Here is an 18890-nt window from a genome sequence, read left to right on the forward strand (position 1 = left end):
AAGATTAATGTTGTGGCGATTCGACTCTGGGTAAACCATTATACATTGGTCGCCTTTCTTGTTTTGTTATAAACTCTGGGGTGCTTAGGGTGACTAATCCTAACGGCGCTGGTCACCTAAATCCAGTATAACTACCTACTCGTGGTGCACCTGTTTTAGACAAAATGTTATACTTGGGACCGAGTAAGGGACGGTATATTCCCTTCTGGGTAGGTGGAGCTCGTTAGCCTTGGTTGGCAGTCCACCTAGGGGAAGGAAAACCCTGATTCCAAACCTCCGCTGCCTTGCGGCTATACCCGTTGTGGGAAAGGCTAAGGGAGCAAACCCCTACAGAAAACCCGGAGTGGAGCCCCGTTAGGCAGCCTGTCTTATCAGTCGCTGGTAACTCCTGCAGTCGACCTGGTACCAAACGTATTGGCTATGTCTTTCCTTTGGACCCTATCAGCAAGACCGAGAGGGGGATTCTGGGAGTTGGGCAAACCAGTCTCTCCATATTTTATGCCCAGGCTAGCGCCTGGAAAGAAATGTCAACTTTCATCGCGCTGATGTCATGGACACTGACTGTCCGAAGACTGCCTACTACTACTACTACTACTATAAACTCTAGAGTTCTGTTTTGGTTTCTTGTGAATATTAAAAACGAAAGTATTATTATCCTTGATTATTTTATGCTCCTAAAATTAGAAGGAAATGTAGGGGCGTCGCTGTGCCCAACCCCCCCCCCCCCCCCGTCAGTTTTTGTATTTCCCCTTGTATCGTACCCAGCCGGTTTTTCGATGTCCGCTACAGTTCTGGCTTCACGGTGGTTCAATATGCCATTCCAGCTATAAGCATGCGCGCGCACTCACCATGGGAACGTACCTCTTTTTTATTATTATTATTATTTTATTAAAACAAACACTCCCTTGTACCTAATACATTTTCCTTACATAATTTTTTTAGAGATTTACATTCTTATATTTTTGCTTGTTTTTTTTACTATTTACAATATTTACAAGAGTTGTTGTTGTTTACATTTTTTTATAAACGGTCTGTTTTAATACATTCATTATAATTTTTCGTACAAATATATACACAACATAAACAGAAACACAACACAAACAAGACCACCATTTTATTAACAACTTGACTTTTTTAAAGCCTCTATAACATTTTCCCATTTTTGGTAGTGTGCTGACATCTTGCGTCTTCTTTTTGCAACTATTTTTGGAAGACCATTAAGGAGGGGATTTTAAAGTCAATTTATGTTTAAAAAGGCACAATTTATAAAGGAAGATTATGAAATTTTGAAACATTTTACAAAGAAATGGTCTATTGTTTCAGGGAATGATAAGCAAAAAGAACATCTAGAGTAAGGAATAATGCCAAACTTAGGTAACTGCTTGTTTAAAAACAAAACATTGTTTAGAATTTTGTATTGAAAGTGTCTAATATAACTATCTATTGTGCTTTAATAAATTCTAGTATAAACAGTTTCCAATTTTATTTCACTACTACTATTTATTCTCTTTTCTAAATTCTTTTGAGCTGTCGGTGGCTTCAGTATTCTCTCAATAAGATACTCATATATCACTTGTTTTTATAGAGTCCCCTTTAATACACGAGCCCTTTAAGTTTACATACTTCTCCCTTATTATACACTGCTAATACTTGCCATATTAGCCGTTTCTGGTTGATCCATCAGTTTTTCTCGCCATATGGCAGGGATAGCTTTTATTAACCTTAGCCACTCTAAAAAACGGTGTTCACCGATCCCCTTTTCTTTGGCTATTTGCCAGTCTAGTTCCCCTTTATCATTGCATAGATCGCATATACAGAGAACATCTTTAGAGATGAAATCGTTTAAATGTACGAGTTTATTATCAACACTTATAAACTTATTGCACCATAAACTCTGCTCAAGAACTGACCTTGTAGATAATGTATCAACCTTACTATGGCAAAACACATCAGCCCATTCTTTTGAAGCATTTTTATATATATTTGGTAATGCGTTGGGGAGGGATTCAGTATCGAAATTTTCCCGTCCGAAAATTGGAATTCCTCCTATCTCATTCAAAATACAACTTGGTATTATTTTCCATGATCGTTCTATATTTAATAGCTGAGAAATTAGTTTAATCCGGCTTGCCTTGACAATCAACGCGAAATCAGGCAGTTTTAAACCACCCTTTTCGTAGGGCCCTATTAGAGTATCATACATTATTTTTGGCTTCCTTCCCCTCCAGATAAAGTCCTTGACCGCGCTTTCTACTTCACGTATATAGCCACTTGGAAGACATAATTTAGAACATATATACAGTAACTTCCGTATACGTCAACTACCGGCATTTAGCGCGCGCTTCGTTTAATGTAAGCTTAAAAAAGCGCGCGCTGCATTCTGGTAGTTGAGGTAGGTTTCTATGGTTATGCGCGCGCAAACTTATAGCTGCAATGGCCTATTAGATTCCTTTTATTGTGTGACTGAAAGATTCGTCACCTATGTAATCGGTTCTGTAGTTTTAGAAAAATGAACATTGTGTGCCCTCCGGATCCATCGTAAGCTATTATCAAAAGACAGGATATGAAAAATCATGTAATAATTAAAAACAATAAAAATGAGACATTTTTATATTTACATAATTAAGATGAAAGCGACAAGATGTGCTTCTGTGCGTGATATATTTTCAGAATTTGGTAGGGTGGGGTGGGGTTTGGGACCGCTTGAATAAATTATGCATGACTCATATCAGAAGGGTGACCATCTGATCCCGGAGCGCAAAGTTGTTGTAGTAAGTAGTTTCTTGTCAAAAAGTTGCGTGTTATTGTAGTAGTTACTTGTGAAAAAGTTGCGTGTTTATGTAGATTCGGGATGAAAGTCCCTTTTTTAAGTCACTTCTCTGTTACGCTGTGCAACTATTTGCTACGCGTCTGGAGCCGATGCCAAATGCAGCCCTGACACCTTCTCGTATCTCTCCGATGCGCATGCAGTATACCATCGGGTTCAAAGCCGAGTTCAGATATACTAGGGATGTTGATACGGCGGAGAGAGCGAGATAGATATAGTCGGGTACATAAGATGCGTAAACAATGGCAGTAATTATATATGGGACATAACAGATGACAAGCAGAAAGAAAATCAAACACAGAGTTATCATGGACTTTTTAAATTTGGAGATTCCAACGGAAGTGAAATTCCCTGGTAAGGCTTGCGATCGTATCTGCATCGTATGGCGACGTAATGTGACGGCGATTTTAACATTTGCGTAGATAACAATCACAATTGTCAGCACTAAGAATGAGAAAACTTTGATAACTGTTCTCAAATCAAGTAGTAGCCGAAACGTAACTAGGGACGTTGCAAACAACCATAGGAATACAGAAGCTGTTATAGTTCGGCGAATAGTGACGATTTGGTTATAGCGGAGGTGCAAGTGAATAGCTAAGCACCTTTCCATTGATATAGCCACGAGGAAGAAATACGAGGACAAAGCGAAAAGAGTCCCAAATACATCATTAGTTAACACACTCTTGCAATAAATAGCAAGGGCAGAGTACCAGGCCTCTGATCCGCGATCAATCTTGAAGAGTTGAATCTCCACGAACTTTTTTATAACAAATGGCGGTAAAGCAAGCGCCCCGACTCCAAAGTCGGACAGAGCGAGGTTGAACAGAAGCACAAACGACGGGGTATAGAGTGGTGGCAACGCCAAATGACTAACATAATTAATGCATTGGCAAAGACCGCTATCAACGCAAGGACGGTATTGAAAATGTTACAGACCATGTAAATGCCTTCCATGGATTCAATGTGATCAAAATTTCTTCTAGTTGTGTAGCAAGTCATATTGCGAGACGTGAGTATCTCGCCGTTGTAAAGGAGAGAACTGTTGGTGTTGTTGAAGAAAGCCATCGCCCCGTCATCGCAGGGATGAAAGAAAAATAGTGAGACGCGTAGGGTGGTAATAAGTGGGTTTCTTATTTGCTAAAATTATTTTTTCATGGACTCAGTCCGGAAGTACGTACCGGTAGCGGTGTTTTGAAAGGGCATTAGAAAACAAATTAAGTGATATTGAAGCAATTCCCTTATCCCCTATGGAGGGATAGTTTGGGTAATGTTGACACATGATTTAAAAAAGCCAGGAAAAACAAACAACAGTATAAGTATGAATTTTATTTCAACGAAAACTCAATAAAATACGCATAAGAAAATCAAAAATCATTTATAGAATTTGTAAGAAGATGTACTTGATAGCAAGCGTGGGTTGCTGGGATATTGTTCCTATTGGGGAATTGATTTTAAAATTTTGCGACAAAAGGTTGAAAAATGTGATTGGCACTCAATTTACTCTTCTTATTACTAGTATTTTACTTGTTTGCAGCGAGTTATTGCACTTCCCATTTAGAATCAACATTGTAAGACCACCGAATCTTTTTTTTAAGAGAACATTTGATAGCATGCTCAATCGCCCTGTTTTCTTGTAATGGCAAAGTAGGAGAAAAACTTCGATATAAAGCTAGTATTGATTATGATATTATGATAGAAACCGTGCTGTGAATGTTTAAAGCACCCTATTCCTTTTAATCCCAAAGGGGCGCTTATACGAGTGTGGGTGCTTGTTTAAAGTTGGATGCTTATTCCAAACTCTAGCCACAATGTCTGCGCTCGGAGGGAGCGCAGCGACCGGAGAGCAAGGAAAAGGTATATGCGAAAAGCTGATTTTCAGTGTCCACACCACAGGCTTCCCAGTCGGCTGATTTTTTATTTTCATTTCATGCTGATCAGCGGACGTTTTAGCGCATGCGCGAGTTTCATATAGGGGATGTGATTTTTCGTGTCCACACCACAGGCTTCCCAGTTAGCTGATTTGCATTATGATTTCATTTCGATCAGTGGTCTTTTTAGCGCATGCGCGAGTTTCACATAGTGGATGCAATTTTTTGTGTCAACACCACAGGCTTCCCAGTCGGCTGATTGTATTTTGATTTCATGCTGATCAGCGGTCTTTTTAGCGCATGCGCGAGTTTCGGATGCAATTTTTCGTGTCCACACCACAGGCTTCTCATTTGGATGATTTGTATTTTGATTTCATACCGATCAGTGGTCTTTTTAGCGCATGCGCGAGTTTCATATAGTGGATGCAGTTTTTCGTGTCCACAGCACAAGTTTCCCATTTGGCTGTCGTTTTTCCAGCTCGCTCGGTAATTTCCTCATACATACATACATGGAAGTCCGCTTCAATCATATATTCGCTTTTATTATCGCTCTAGAGCTTTGTAAGTCTATAATTTTCACATAAACTTGCAGGAATTCGTGTTTACTACAATTTTGCTGGCAGCCATCTTGGAGCCTAGTCCCTAACGTTATAGAATATCACAGGTCTCACGCGCGCTCACCCCAGGCTCTTTTAGACCATTTAGAAAAACGACAGCCATTGATTGAAATGTGTATTTTGATTTCATATCGATTAGCGGTCTTTTTAGCGCATATTTCATATAGTGGATACAATTTTTCTTGTCCACACCACAGGTTTCCCAGTCGGCTGATTTGTATTTTGATTTCATATCGATCAGCGGTCTTTTTAGCGCATGCGGGAGTTTCATATAGTGGATGCAATTTTTTGTGTCCACACCACAGGCTTCTCAGTCGGCTGATTTGTATTTTGATTTCATGCTTATCAGCGGTCTTTTTCGAGAACCCCTGTACTGAAACATGTTCGTCCCGTCCTCCTAGCATTCACTTTCTATTAGAAACTTCTAGTCTATATTCATAAAGCAATGCTAAGTCCATAAGTAACCATCAACAACAAGGTCCTTGGGATTCCTGTGGTTGGCCGTGAGGCGAGAGGTCGAGCGTCCACATCAATAACAGGTAACTTGAAACACCACAGAGGGAACCTGAAAGAACGCCAGGGACTAAGGCTGGTGTATTAGATCATCACTTCATTTCTGGGGGCCAGAGGAGGGGGTGCATATTTTAAGGGAAAGGAGAGCCTGTTAATTTTTCTTTATTATTTTTTGTTTTTCACCTTAGAATGGGAACCAGATCAAAGGGTCTGCATCTGGGCACTAAAACAAGTATTTATGGTAATCGCAGGTGAAGGTCAAGCAGGAAGCCCTTGACTATGGTGGCCCATCGTTATCATAGCATTTCTCAAACATGAAAAAAAAAATCAGAGAAAAAATTTTAGAAATTAAAAAAAAAATCGGAAAAAAAATATTCAAGAAGTAAAAATCTAAGGAAAAAATAAAACTAAATGAGTATGCGAAAAAAAATTAGACAAATTAGAAAAAAAACTTACTTGAAAATTCTTAAAAGAAAAAAATTGCGGGAAAAATCTAGTAAGAAAAAAATTAAAAACTTCTCGTAAGAAAAAGTTTAAAGAAACTATAAAAAAAATAAAGTTGAAAAAAAATAAGTTGAAGGAAATATTTGAGAAAAAAAGTTAAAACCAATTCTTTAAGAAAAAATGTTGAAAGAAAAAACTTTAATAAAAAAAAAATCTATAAGAAAACAAAGTTAACACATTGACCCCTGAACCGGCCTGTACCAGCTTTGGGAAGTACCCACAACCCAAAAAATTCATAAATTCAAAATAAACACAACAAGATGAAGATACTCAGGCATCAGTCTAAGGGATAAATGGTCTTGCAGATATGCATCCAACCAAGGTGTTGGCATCTACTCTTAAGCCAAATAATAGCACAGGTTCTTTGACAAATCTCAAATCGAACAAGGAGAGAAAAGCAGAATCACCCCTCTCAATAAAACGCTCAAAATACCACACAAGGGAGAGAGATCAGCAAACACAGCTCAAGACACAAATAGATACCTTTATTCTGATCCTCCAGGTACATTTCCTTGGCCTCAAAACACAATGCCCATTCCTTGAAGGATTGTACAACCACGAAAATATGTTTACGTATTGCAAAGCATTCTGGGAGATACAGGGGAAAATTCACGAGGGGAGGGCCAGTCAACACTCCTCTCCCCAAAGTCAGATGGTTTTTTATAAGTCTTTTCACCCCGAAGCCAAACGAATCAATTCCAGGCCATACAGACCCAGAATAGCAGTGTAAACAATTTTGGAATCAATTTGGTTTCAGAAAAGACAGCATTTAGGAGAGCTGTGGTGATTCATTAGAAAATTATTTTCTCATCCGGGCAAAGCCAAACAAGAAAAAATCATCATGAATCCACCTTTACTTTTAAATATCCATAAGCATAGCACTCAATTATGCCCCAAAAGACTTCATGATGTCCTGAGACACTCCCCTAATATGCTCATAGCTGTATTTTTTATGAAAAATACAAGCAACCATCAACTTGTGCTGGCTTCAGCACATCGACGAGGGATTAAAAGTGGGGACCGCAAAGCACTGTTGGAAAGCTTGGATACCGCTGACTAGGTGCAGCTGTGTTTGACTTTGACGGGCTGTATAAAACTCAGAATAGGGGGGGAGGTATCTGTTTTCAGTCTGTTTTTTGTAAATTCAGCTCCAAAAAAGCCAGGAGTCAATGGGTTAATCAACCACCCCTAGATTTTAATCAAAATAACTAGACCTTTTTAGACTTGTGCAGTGACATACACCAGTGGATTGGATCACATATATGCCATTTCTAGCAAGTGAATATCTTTAACCTAGAAAATAGAATTTTTTTTACTTGGACATGACTGGACTCATTGATAGGGATGATATGCATAGCTTTTTTAGAAAAAAATGCCCAAGAAAACATCAGATTCAGGCAAGGTTTTGTGATAAGATTACTTTGACGGTGAATATACAGGAAAAGTACCAAAAGTGGGTTGACACTGCTGCTTTGAATTTATAAAGGCAAATATTTTTATAGAATTTGGGCTCCCTGTGGTTTCCCTAATGGTTTTAACATAAGAATTATCTGTTAGAATATCAGCCATAACTTAAAGGAGGCTTGTTTGTATATCAAGCAGAATTTGCCTACACTGTTGTATGCACCTGAGCTTGCGAAAAATGCATTGTTCTCAGGCAGTGAGGCAAGCATGATTTTTAGGGTGTGTTGGTTAATCAACCACCCCTAGATTTTAATCAAAATAACTAGACCTTTTTAGACTTGTGCTGTGACATACACCAGTGGATTGGATCACATATATGCCATTTCTAGCAAGTGAATATCTTTAACCTAGAAAATAGATTTTTTTTTTACTTGGACATGACTGGACTCATTGATAGGGATGATATGCATAGCTTTTTTAGAAAAAAATGCCCAAGAAAACATCAGATTCAGGCAAGGTTTTGTGATAAGATTACTTTGACGGTGAATATACAGGAAAAGTACCAAAAGTGGGTTGACACTGCTGCTTTGAATTTATAAAGGCAAATATTTTTATAGAATTTGGGCTCCCTGTGGTTTCCCTAATGGTTTTAACATAAGAATTATCTGTTAGAATATCAGCCATAACTTAAAGGAGGCTTGTTTGTATATCAAGCAGAATTTGCCTACACTGTTGTATGCACCTGAGCTTGCGAAAAATGCATTGTTCTCAGGCAGTGAGGCAAGCATGATTTTTAGGGTGTGTTGGTAAAATCAACCACCCCTAGATTTTAATCAAAATAACTAGACCTTTTTAGACTTGTGCTGTGACATACACCAGTGGATTGGATCACATATATGCCATTTCTAGCAAGTGAATATCTTTAACCTAGAAAATAGAATTTTTTTTACTTGGACATGACTGGACTCATTGATAGGGATGATATGCATAGCTTTTTTAGAAAAAAATGCCCAAGAAAACATCAGATTCAGGCAAGGTTTTGTGATAAGATTACTTTGACGGTGAATATACAGGAAAAGTACCAAAAGTGGGTTGACACTGCTGCTTTGAATTTATAAAGGCAAATATTTTTATAGAATTTGGGCTCCCTGTGGTTTCCCTAATGGTTTTAACATAAGCATTATCTGTTAGAATATCAGCCATAACTTAAAGGAGGCTTGTTTGTATATCAAGCAGAATTTTCCTACACTGTTGTATGCACCTGAGCTTGCGAAAAATGCATTGTTCTCAGGCAGTGAGGCAAGCGTGATTTTTAGGGTGTGTTGGTTAATCAACCACCCCTAGATTTTAATCAAAATAACTAGACCTTTTTAGACTTGTGCTGTGACATACACCAGTGGATTGGATCACATATATGCCATTTCTAGCAAGTGAATATCTTTAACCTAGAAAATAGAATTTTTTTTACTTGGACATGACTGGACTCATTGATAGGGATGATATGCATAGCTTTTTTAGAAAAAAATGCCCAAGAAAACATCAGATTCAGGCAAGGTTTTGTGATAAGATTACTTTGACGGTGAATATACAGGAAAAGTACCAAAAGTGGGTTGACACTGCTGCTTTGAATTTATAAAGGCAAATATTTTTATAGAATTTGGGCTCCCTGTGGTTTCCCTAATGGTTTTAACATAAGAATTATCTGTTAGAATATCAGCCATAACTTAAAGGAGGCTTGTTTGTATATCAAGCAGAATTTGCCTACACTGTTGTATGCACCTGAGCTTGCGAAAAATGCATTGTTCTCAGGCAGTGAGGCAAGCATGATTTTTAGGGTGTGTTGGTAAAATCAACCACCCCTAGATTTTAATCAAAATAACTAGACCTTTTTAGACTTGTGCTGTGACATACACCAGTGGATTGGATCACATATATGCCATTTCTAGCAAGTGAATATCTTTAACCTAGAAAATAGAATTTTTTTTACTTGGACATGACTGGACTCATTGATAGGGATGATATGCATAGCTTTTTTAGAAAAAAATGCCCAAGAAAACATCAGATTCAGGCAAGGTTTTGTGATAAGATTACTTTGACGGTGAATATACAGGAAAAGTACCAAAAGTGGGTTGACACTGCTGCTTTGAATTTATAAAGGCAAATATTTTTATAGAATTTGGGCTCCCTGTGGTTTCCCTAATGGTTTTAACATAAGCATTATCTGTTAGAATATCAGCCATAACTTAAAGGAGGCTTGTTTGTATATCAAGCAGAATTTTCCTACACTGTTGTATGCACCTGAGCTTGCGAAAAATGCATTGTTCTCAGGCAGTGAGGCAAGCATGATTTTTAGGGTGTGTTGGTTAATCAACCACCCCTAAATTTTAATCAAAATAACTCGACCTTTTTAGACTTGTGCTGTGACATACACCAGTGGATTGGATCACATATATGCCATTTCTAGCAAGTGAATATCTTTAACCTAGAAAATAGAATTTTTTTTACTTGGACATGACTGGACTCATTGATAGGGATGATATGCATAGCTTTTTTAGAAAAAAATGCCCAAGAAAACATCAGATTCAGGCAAGGTTTTGTGATAAGATTACTTTGACGGTGAATATACAGGAAAAGTACCAAAAGTGGGTTGACACTGCTGCTTTGAATTTATAAAGGCAAATATTTTTATAGAATTTGGGCTCCCTGTGGTTTCCCTAATGGTTTTAACATAAGAATTATCTTTTAGAATATCAGCCATAACTTAAAGGAGGCTTGTTTGTATATCAAGCAGAATTTGCCTACACTGTTGTATGCACCTGAGCTTGCGAAAAATGAATTGTTCTCAGGCAGTGAGGCAAGCATGATTTTTAGGGTGTGTTGGTTAATCAACCACCCCTAGATTTTAATCAAAATAACTAGACCTTTTTAGACTTGTGCTGTGACATACACCAGTGGATTGGATCACATATATGCCATTTCTAGCAAGTGAATATCTTTAACCTAGAAAATAGAATTTTTTTTACTTGGACATGACTGGACTCATTGATAGGGATGATATGCATAGCTTTTTTAGAAAAAAATGCCCAAGAAAACATCAGATTCAGGCAAGGTTTTGTGATAAGATTACTTTGACGGTGAATATACAGGAAAAGTACCAAAAGTGGGTTGACACTGCTGCTTTGAATTTATAAAGGCAAATATTTTTATAGAATTTGGGCTCCCTGTGGTTTCCCTAATGGTTTTAACATGAGAATTATCTGTTAGAATATCAGCCATAACTTAAAGGAGGCTTGTTTGTATATCAAGCAGAATTTGCCTACACTGTTGTATGCACCTGAGCTTGCGAAAAATGCATTGTTCTCAGGCAGTGAGGCAAGCATGATTTTTAGGGTGTGTTGGTAAACACATTGACCCCTGAACCGGCCTGTACCGGCTTTGGGAAGTACCCACAACCCAAAAAATTCATAAATTCAAAATAAACACAACAAGATGAAGATACTCAGGCATCAGTCTAAGGGATAAATGGTCTTGCAGATATGCATCCAACCAAGGTGTTGGCATCTACTCTTAAGCCAAATAATAGCACAGGTTCTTTGACAAATCTCAAATCGAACAAGGAGAGAAAAGCAGAATCACCCCTCTCAATAAAACGCTCAAAATACCACACAAGGGAGAGAGATCAGCAAACACAGCTCAAGACACAAATAGATACCTTTATTCTGATCCTCCAGGTACATTTCCTTGGCCTCAAAACACAATGCCCATTCCTTGAAGGATTGTACAACCACGAAAATATGTTTACGTATTGCAAAGCATTCTGGGAGATACAGGGGAAAATTCACGAGGGGAGGGCCAGTCAACACTCCTCTCCCCAAAGTCAGATGGTTTTTTATAAGTCTTTTCACCCCGAAGCCAAACGAATCAATTCCAGGCCATACAGACCCAGAATAGCAGTGTAAACAATTTTGGAATCAATTTGGTTTCAGAAAAGACAGCATTTAGGAGAGCTGTGGTGATTCATTAGAAAATTATTTTCTCATCCGGGCAAAGCCAAACAAGAAAAAATCATCATGAATCCACCTTTGCTTTCAAATATCCATAAGCATAGCACTCAATTATGCCCCAAAAGACTTCATGATGTCCTGAGACACTCCCCTAATATGCTCATAGCTGTATTTTTTATGAAAAATACAAGCAACCATCAACTTGTGCTGGCTTCAGCACATCGACGAGGGATTAAAAGTGGGGACCGCAAAGCACTGTTGGAAAGCTTGGATACCGCTGACTAGGTGCAGCTGTGTTTGACTTTGACGGGCTGTATAAAACTCAGAATAGGGGGGGAGGTATCTGTTTTCAGTCTGTTTTTTGTAAATTCAGCTCCAAAAAAGCCAGGAGTCAATGGGTTAATCAACCACCCCTAGATTTTAATCAAAATAACTAGACCTTTTTAGACTTGTGCAGTGACATACACCAGTGGATTGGATCACATATATGCCATTTCTAGCAAGTGAATATCTTTAACCTAGAAAATAGAATTTTTTTTACTTGGACATGACTGGACTCATTGATAGGGATGATATGCATAGCTTTTTTAGAAAAAAATGCCCAAGAAAACATCAGATTCAGGCAAGGTTTTGTGATAAGATTACTTTGACGGTGAATATACAGGAAAAGTACCAAAAGTGGGTTGACACTGCTGCTTTGAATTTATAAAAGCAAATATTTTTATAGAATTTGGGCTCCCTGTGGTTTCCCTAATGGTTTTAACATAAGCATTATCTGTTAGAATATCAGCCATAACTTAAAGGAGGCTTGTTTGTATATCAAGCAGAATTTTCCTACACTGTTGTATGCACCTGAGCTTGCGAAAAATGCATTGTTCTCAGGCAGTGAGGCAAGCATGATTTTTAGGGTGTGTTGGTTAATCAACCACCCCTAGATTTTAATCAAAATAACTAGACCTTTTTAGACTTGTGCTGTGACATACACCAGTGGATTGGATCACATATATGCCATTTCTAGCAAGTGAATATCTTTAACCTAGAAAATAGAATTTTTTTTTACTTGGACATGACTGGACTCATTGATAGGGATGATATGCATAGCTTTTTTAGAAAAAAATGCCCAAGAAAACATCAGATTCAGGCAAGGTTTTGTGATAAGATTACTTTGACGGTGAATATACAGGAAAAGTACCAAAAGTGGGTTGACACTGCTGCTTTGAATTTATAAAGGCAAATATTTTTATAGAATTTGGGCTCCCTGTGGTTTCCCTAATGGTTTTAACATAAGAATTATCTGTTAGAATATCAGCCATAACTTAAAGGAGGCTTGTTTGTATATCAAGCAGAATTTGCCTACACTGTTGTATGCACCTGAGCTTGCGAAAAATGCATTGTTCTCAGGCAGTGAGGCAAGCATGATTTTTAGGGTGTGTTGGTAAAATCAACCACCCCTAGATTTTAATCAAAATAACTAGACCTTTTTAGACTTGTGCTGTGACATACACCAGTGGATTGGATCACATATATGCCATTTCTAGCAAGTGAATATCTTTAACCTAGAAAATAGAATTTTTTTTACTTGGACATGACTGGACTCATTGATAGGGATGATATGCATAGCTTTTTTAGAAAAAAATGCCCAAGAAAACATCAGATTCAGGCAAGGTTTTGTGATAAGATTACTTTGACGGTGAATATACAGGAAAAGTACCAAAAGTGGGTTGACACTGCTGCTTTGAATTTATAAAGGCAAATATTTTTATAGAATTTGGGCTCCCTGTGGTTTCCCTAATGGTTTTAACATAAGCATTATCTGTTAGAATATCAGCCATAACTTAAAGGAGGCTTGTTTGTATATCAAGCAGAATTTTCCTACACTGTTGTATGCACCTGAGCTTGCGAAAAATGCATTGTTCTCAGGCAGTGAGGCAAGCATGATTTTTAGGGTGTGTTGGTTAATCAACCACCCCTAGATTTTAATCAAAATAACTAGACCTTTTTAGACTTGTGCTGTGACATACACCAGTGGATTGGATCACATATATGCCATTTCTAGCAAGTGAATATCTTTAACCTAGAAAATAGAATTTTTTTTACTTGGACATGACTGGACTCATTGATAGGGATGATATGCATAGCTTTTTTAGAAAAAAATGCCCAAGAAAACATCAGATTCAGGCAAGGTTTTGTGATAAGATTACTTTGACGGTGAATATACAGGAAAAGTACCAAAAGTGGGTTGACACTGCTGCTTTGAATTTATAAAGGCAAATATTTTTATAGAATTTGGGCTCCCTGTGGTTTCCCTAATGGTTTTAACATAAGAATTATCTTTTAGAATATCAGCCATAACTTAAAGGAGGCTTGTTTGTATATCAAGCAGAATTTGCCTACACTGTTGTATGCACCTGAGCTTGCGAAAAATGAATTGTTCTCAGGCAGTGAGGCAAGCATGATTTTTAGGGTGTGTTGGTTAATCAACCACCCCTAGATTTTAATCAAAATAACTAGACCTTTTTAGACTTGTGCTGTGACATACACCAGTGGATTGGATCACATATATGCCATTTCTAGCAAGTGAATATCTTTAACCTAGAAAATAGAATTTTTTTTACTTGGACATGACTGGACTCATTGATAGGGATGATATGCATAGCTTTTTTAGAAAAAAATGCCCAAGAAAACATCAGATTCAGGCAAGGTTTTGTGATAAGATTACTTTGACGGTGAATATACAGGAAAAGTACCAAAAGTGGGTTGACACTGCTGCTTTGAATTTATAAAGGCAAATATTTTTATAGAATTTGGGCTCCCTGTGGTTTCCCTAATGGTTTTAACATGAGAATTATCTGTTAGAATATCAGCCATAACTTAAAGGAGGCTTGTTTGTATATCAAGCAGAATTTGCCTACACTGTTGTATGCACCTGAGCTTGCGAAAAATGCATTGTTCTCAGGCAGTGAGGCAAGCATGATTTTTAGGGTGTGTTGGTAAACACATTGACCCCTGAACCGGCCTGTACCGGCTTTGGGAAGTACCCACAACCCAAAAAATTCATAAATTCAAAATAAACACAACAAGATGAAGATACTCAGGCATCAGTCTAAGGGATAAATGGTCTTGCAGATATGCATCCAACCAAGGTGTTGGCATCTACTCTTAAGCCAAATAATAGCACAGGTTCTTTGACAAATCTCAAATCGAACAAGGAGAGAAAAGCAGAATCACCCCTCTCAATAAAACGCTCAAAATACCACACAAGGGAGAGAGATCAGCAAACACAGCTCAAGACACAAATAGATACCTTTATTCTGATCCTCCAGGTACATTTCCTTGGCCTCAAAACACAATGCCCATTCCTTGAAGGATTGTACAACCACGAAAATATGTTTACGTATTGCAAAGCATTCTGGGAGATACAGGGGAAAATTCACGAGGGGAGGGCCAGTCAACACTCCTCTCCCCAAAGTCAGATGGTTTTTTATAAGTCTTTTCACCCCGAAGCCAAACGAATCAATTCCAGGCCATACAGACCCAGAATAGCAGTGTAAACAATTTTGGAATCAATTTGGTTTCAGAAAAGACAGCATTTAGGAGAGCTGTGGTGATTCATTAGAAAATTATTTTCTCATCCGGGCAAAGCCAAACAAGAAAAAATCATCATGAATCCACCTTTACTTTTAAATATCCATAAGCATAGCACTCAATTATGCCCCAAAAGACTTCATGATGTCCTGAGACACTCCCCTAATATGCTCATAGCTGTATTTTTTATGAAAAATACAAGCAACCATCAACTTGTGCTGGCTTCAGCACATCGACGAGGGATTAAAAGTGGGGACCGCAAAGCACTGTTGGAAAGCTTGGATACCGCTGACTAGGTGCAGCTGTGTTTGACTTTGACGGGCTGTATAAAACTCAGAATAGGGGGGGAGGTATCTGTTTTCAGTCTGTTTTTTGTAAATTCAGCTCCAAAAAAGCCAGGAGTCAATGGGTTAAAGTTGGCCTATGGTTATCATAACCCGCGATACATGTTCAGCGGAGGTTCTTCGGTAAGTACTTCATGTAACCATACATTGTCGGAAACTGGGTCGAACAAAATGGCGGAATGACTAAGATCGTTTTTACCTGCTAGCTTTTCCCTTATATCTCTCTTTACATTGGCCTGTTTATTCGCGATCCGGTGTGTGCGCGGTGTTTTGTACCTGCTAGCTTTTCCCTTGTATCTTTCTTTACATTGGCCTGTTTATTCACGATTCGGTGTGTGCGCGGTGTTTTGTTCTTGATACAAAAACAACTCGGCTACGTGACACACACAGACGTGAATAGCCTGTATACAAACCTCTAAGACGCGAATTAACTACGATCAAAAAGTCACAGAAGAGAAAGCCCTGCTCGCAGGGAAGATCGTTTTGCTCTCAAGGCAACTTCTTAACTTTAAGTATACTTTGAATTATTCGGTGCTCTGAAGTTTGTTTGGGAGTAACGGCCAAAAGTATGGATACAAAAGTCCGGAAGTTACAAACAGATTTAAACATGGTCGAATTTGTCAATCGCTTTTTGCCAGCAAAACCAAGTAAGAAAAATATTTAACTTACCTTTACTTAATTTGATATGCACCACTCGCCAAGATTATGGGCCAAAAAATGTGAGTAAAACAGTGATTTCAGAAGATTATTTAGGGTTAACTCTAGGATAAACACTAGGGTCCTAGGGACTAAACACTCGCTGTGACCCGATGATGTTCCTCTCAGTCATTTTTACTCTCCCAAGCCAGGGGAGGGGTATTCAACCTATGTTTGGGTATAGGGGTGCCGCTAAGGGTTATTGAGCTTAACCTCAAGTCCCTGTGAAATTGGTGGAAGCAATGCATCAGATAAGCAGTTAGGGGTTTCACATCCCTAACCCTAGCACCCTAGCACAGACTTGACTAACCACTACCCCCTCCCCCCTTCTAGAAAACATGCCATCCCCCCTCCTTCTCAGTCTTTAACATCTTTTGTGTAATCAAACTTTAATTTCAGCTATGTTTTTAAGTTCATTTTTGTAATTGTCTTACTAATGTGATAAAATGTCTAATTCAAGAATACTTCACATTTGGAAAATCATGCAGCCTCACCTCACTATACTATCTAATAAATCTGTTGCATTCTTTAGGTTTCTTAATAGCACTAACAAGAATCATGGTTTCCTTTATAATTAAAGAAGAATAATCAGGGCAGATCTCTCTTAGTGGAAAAGGCCACAAAAAGGCAAAGGTCATAGAAGGCCAAGTTTTAGGCTGTGGCCTTGCTTGTGGTAATCATACTGCCAGCTTTACAGAATCTGCTCTTAATTATAAATAAAGAACACTTCACATTTGAAATATCATGCAATGAAGACTAACTACAATGCATGTATCAGTGTAAAGCCCGAGGGCAAGCAGTCAGGCAGAGCTGAGGCATTTGGGCATCTCTGTTTTGTATCCCCAGGAATTTTCATGCCATTTGAACTCCTTTTCAGTCCCAAGAGAAGGCAATTTGGTAAAAAATTGATAATAAAAAAATGTAAAAAAAATTAAATGCCCCACATCAGCCCGACCCCCTCACTCCAGCTTTACATTGATACATGCATATTGCCTAACAAGAACTATCAAAGAACGGTTTTGCATTTGAAATATAATGGAACTATTATCTAAAAATATCTGTTTCAGCCTTTAAGTAAATTTAGATTATGTTAACAAGACTCTGAAGCAGATTACCAAACAATGGTAACTAATGCAAAATACCACTTGGGTTTTTAGTTGTTCAGCACAATTGTTTGACAAAGTTTTGACAAACCAGTTTGGTGCCACTCTCAGCACATGTTCTAGATTTCAGTATTACATACTCTGCTACATTTTTATACACATCTGTTGGACAAACATTTTTTTGATGATTTGCAAACCTCAAAGGGGTACTTCATGTCATAAGTAATGTTTACTTGTCAGAAAAAGAAAAGAATTTGACCCCTAAATTATGTCAAAAAGGGCTGTTAATATGCCATCTGTGATCTACAAAATTAAAAATCCCATAGAATACCTGCTATTCTAAAAGAAAAACTGATCACGATTCCAACCTATTAAAGATACAACAATAGACTTAACAAAAGATGTCATAATACTAAAAGAATTGAAAACTGACACATCTTTTAAACTACTGTACAAAACTGTATTAAAAATAATGGCCAAAGTTACTTAAAGATCCATCAAATGACAAAAGGCATTACACTTATGGTTGGCAAGGAAGGCTATTCCAATAGTGGAGCAGTCTCCAGAACAAAAGTAGAACTCACTGCTGTCTCCATCCTTCAAATTATTTGTTGCAATTTCGGGATCATATAGCTGGTACTGAGAGCCCTGAATGTTAGCAACATTAGTTGCTCGTTGGACATAATGTATGTGAAATGAGATAATGTATGACACAATGTATGTGAAATGAGATACATGGGAAAAGAGGTAGCCCACAGGTAGCCCAGGCAATGGTTTTGAAGCTTGTTCGTAGCTTGGAATCGGCTGTTATTCTTAGAGGTAAAACGAGTGGATTGAAGTCGCGATTTTTTGTGAAACATTGCCAATAAAATTGCCTTAAAACTTAGAACATGCCTTGTTGTTGTCATATTTATGTGTAATGTACGATTTTGGGGGGTTTTCGTAACGGAATATATGACTTCTCTCCCCCTACTAAGGAAAGAGACAAGGTTGGAGGCGCCATTTTCGGTAGCACTCAAATACCGTCGAAATTCGCGAGAAAAATACAACAAACGAAATATTTTTATCTCGCAGACCTATGCCAGGGTACACTTACATTTGATATGTGGCAAAACATCCGTGCTAAATCATTTTTCCTGGCCGCTAGCCATTTTTTAAAACGAGTAAGCAGCCATTTGAATCCTTGACCGCCGCCGTTGGACAATTAGGTACGCTCGGCTGAACACGGAGAGAAGCAAACTATTACACAGGCAGCCCAAGGCTACTGTCAGTGGTTTATAAAGGAATGTATGGGGGAATTTATATGTTAGCGAAAAATACTTTATCGTGAAAAATAAAACTTTAGACCATGTAATATTGTGTTTGAGTCTTCCTTTATTTCAATTTTGCCGATAGAATGTCATTAGAGCGAGTTTGAAGCCCGCC

At 38.1% G+C, this 18890-nt stretch overlaps 1 long non-coding RNA gene across 1 annotated transcript; it reads right to left on the minus strand.

The window, feature by feature from the left end:
• Positions 1-16778: 16778 nt before the first annotated feature.
• Positions 16779-18717, minus strand: LOC116602069. Its single transcript, XR_007314140.1, has 2 exons — positions 18562-18717; positions 16779-17833 (listed from the first exon to the last, which is right to left on the minus strand). It is a non-coding gene; the product is annotated as an uncharacterized LOC116602069 (long non-coding RNA).
• Between the last annotated feature and the right edge of the window lie 173 nt (positions 18718-18890).

The sequence above is a fragment of the Nematostella vectensis genome, chromosome 11, assembly GCF_932526225.1.
Source record: "Nematostella vectensis chromosome 11, jaNemVect1.1, whole genome shotgun sequence".
Classification (NCBI taxonomy): Eukaryota; Metazoa; Cnidaria; class Anthozoa; order Actiniaria; family Edwardsiidae; genus Nematostella; species Nematostella vectensis.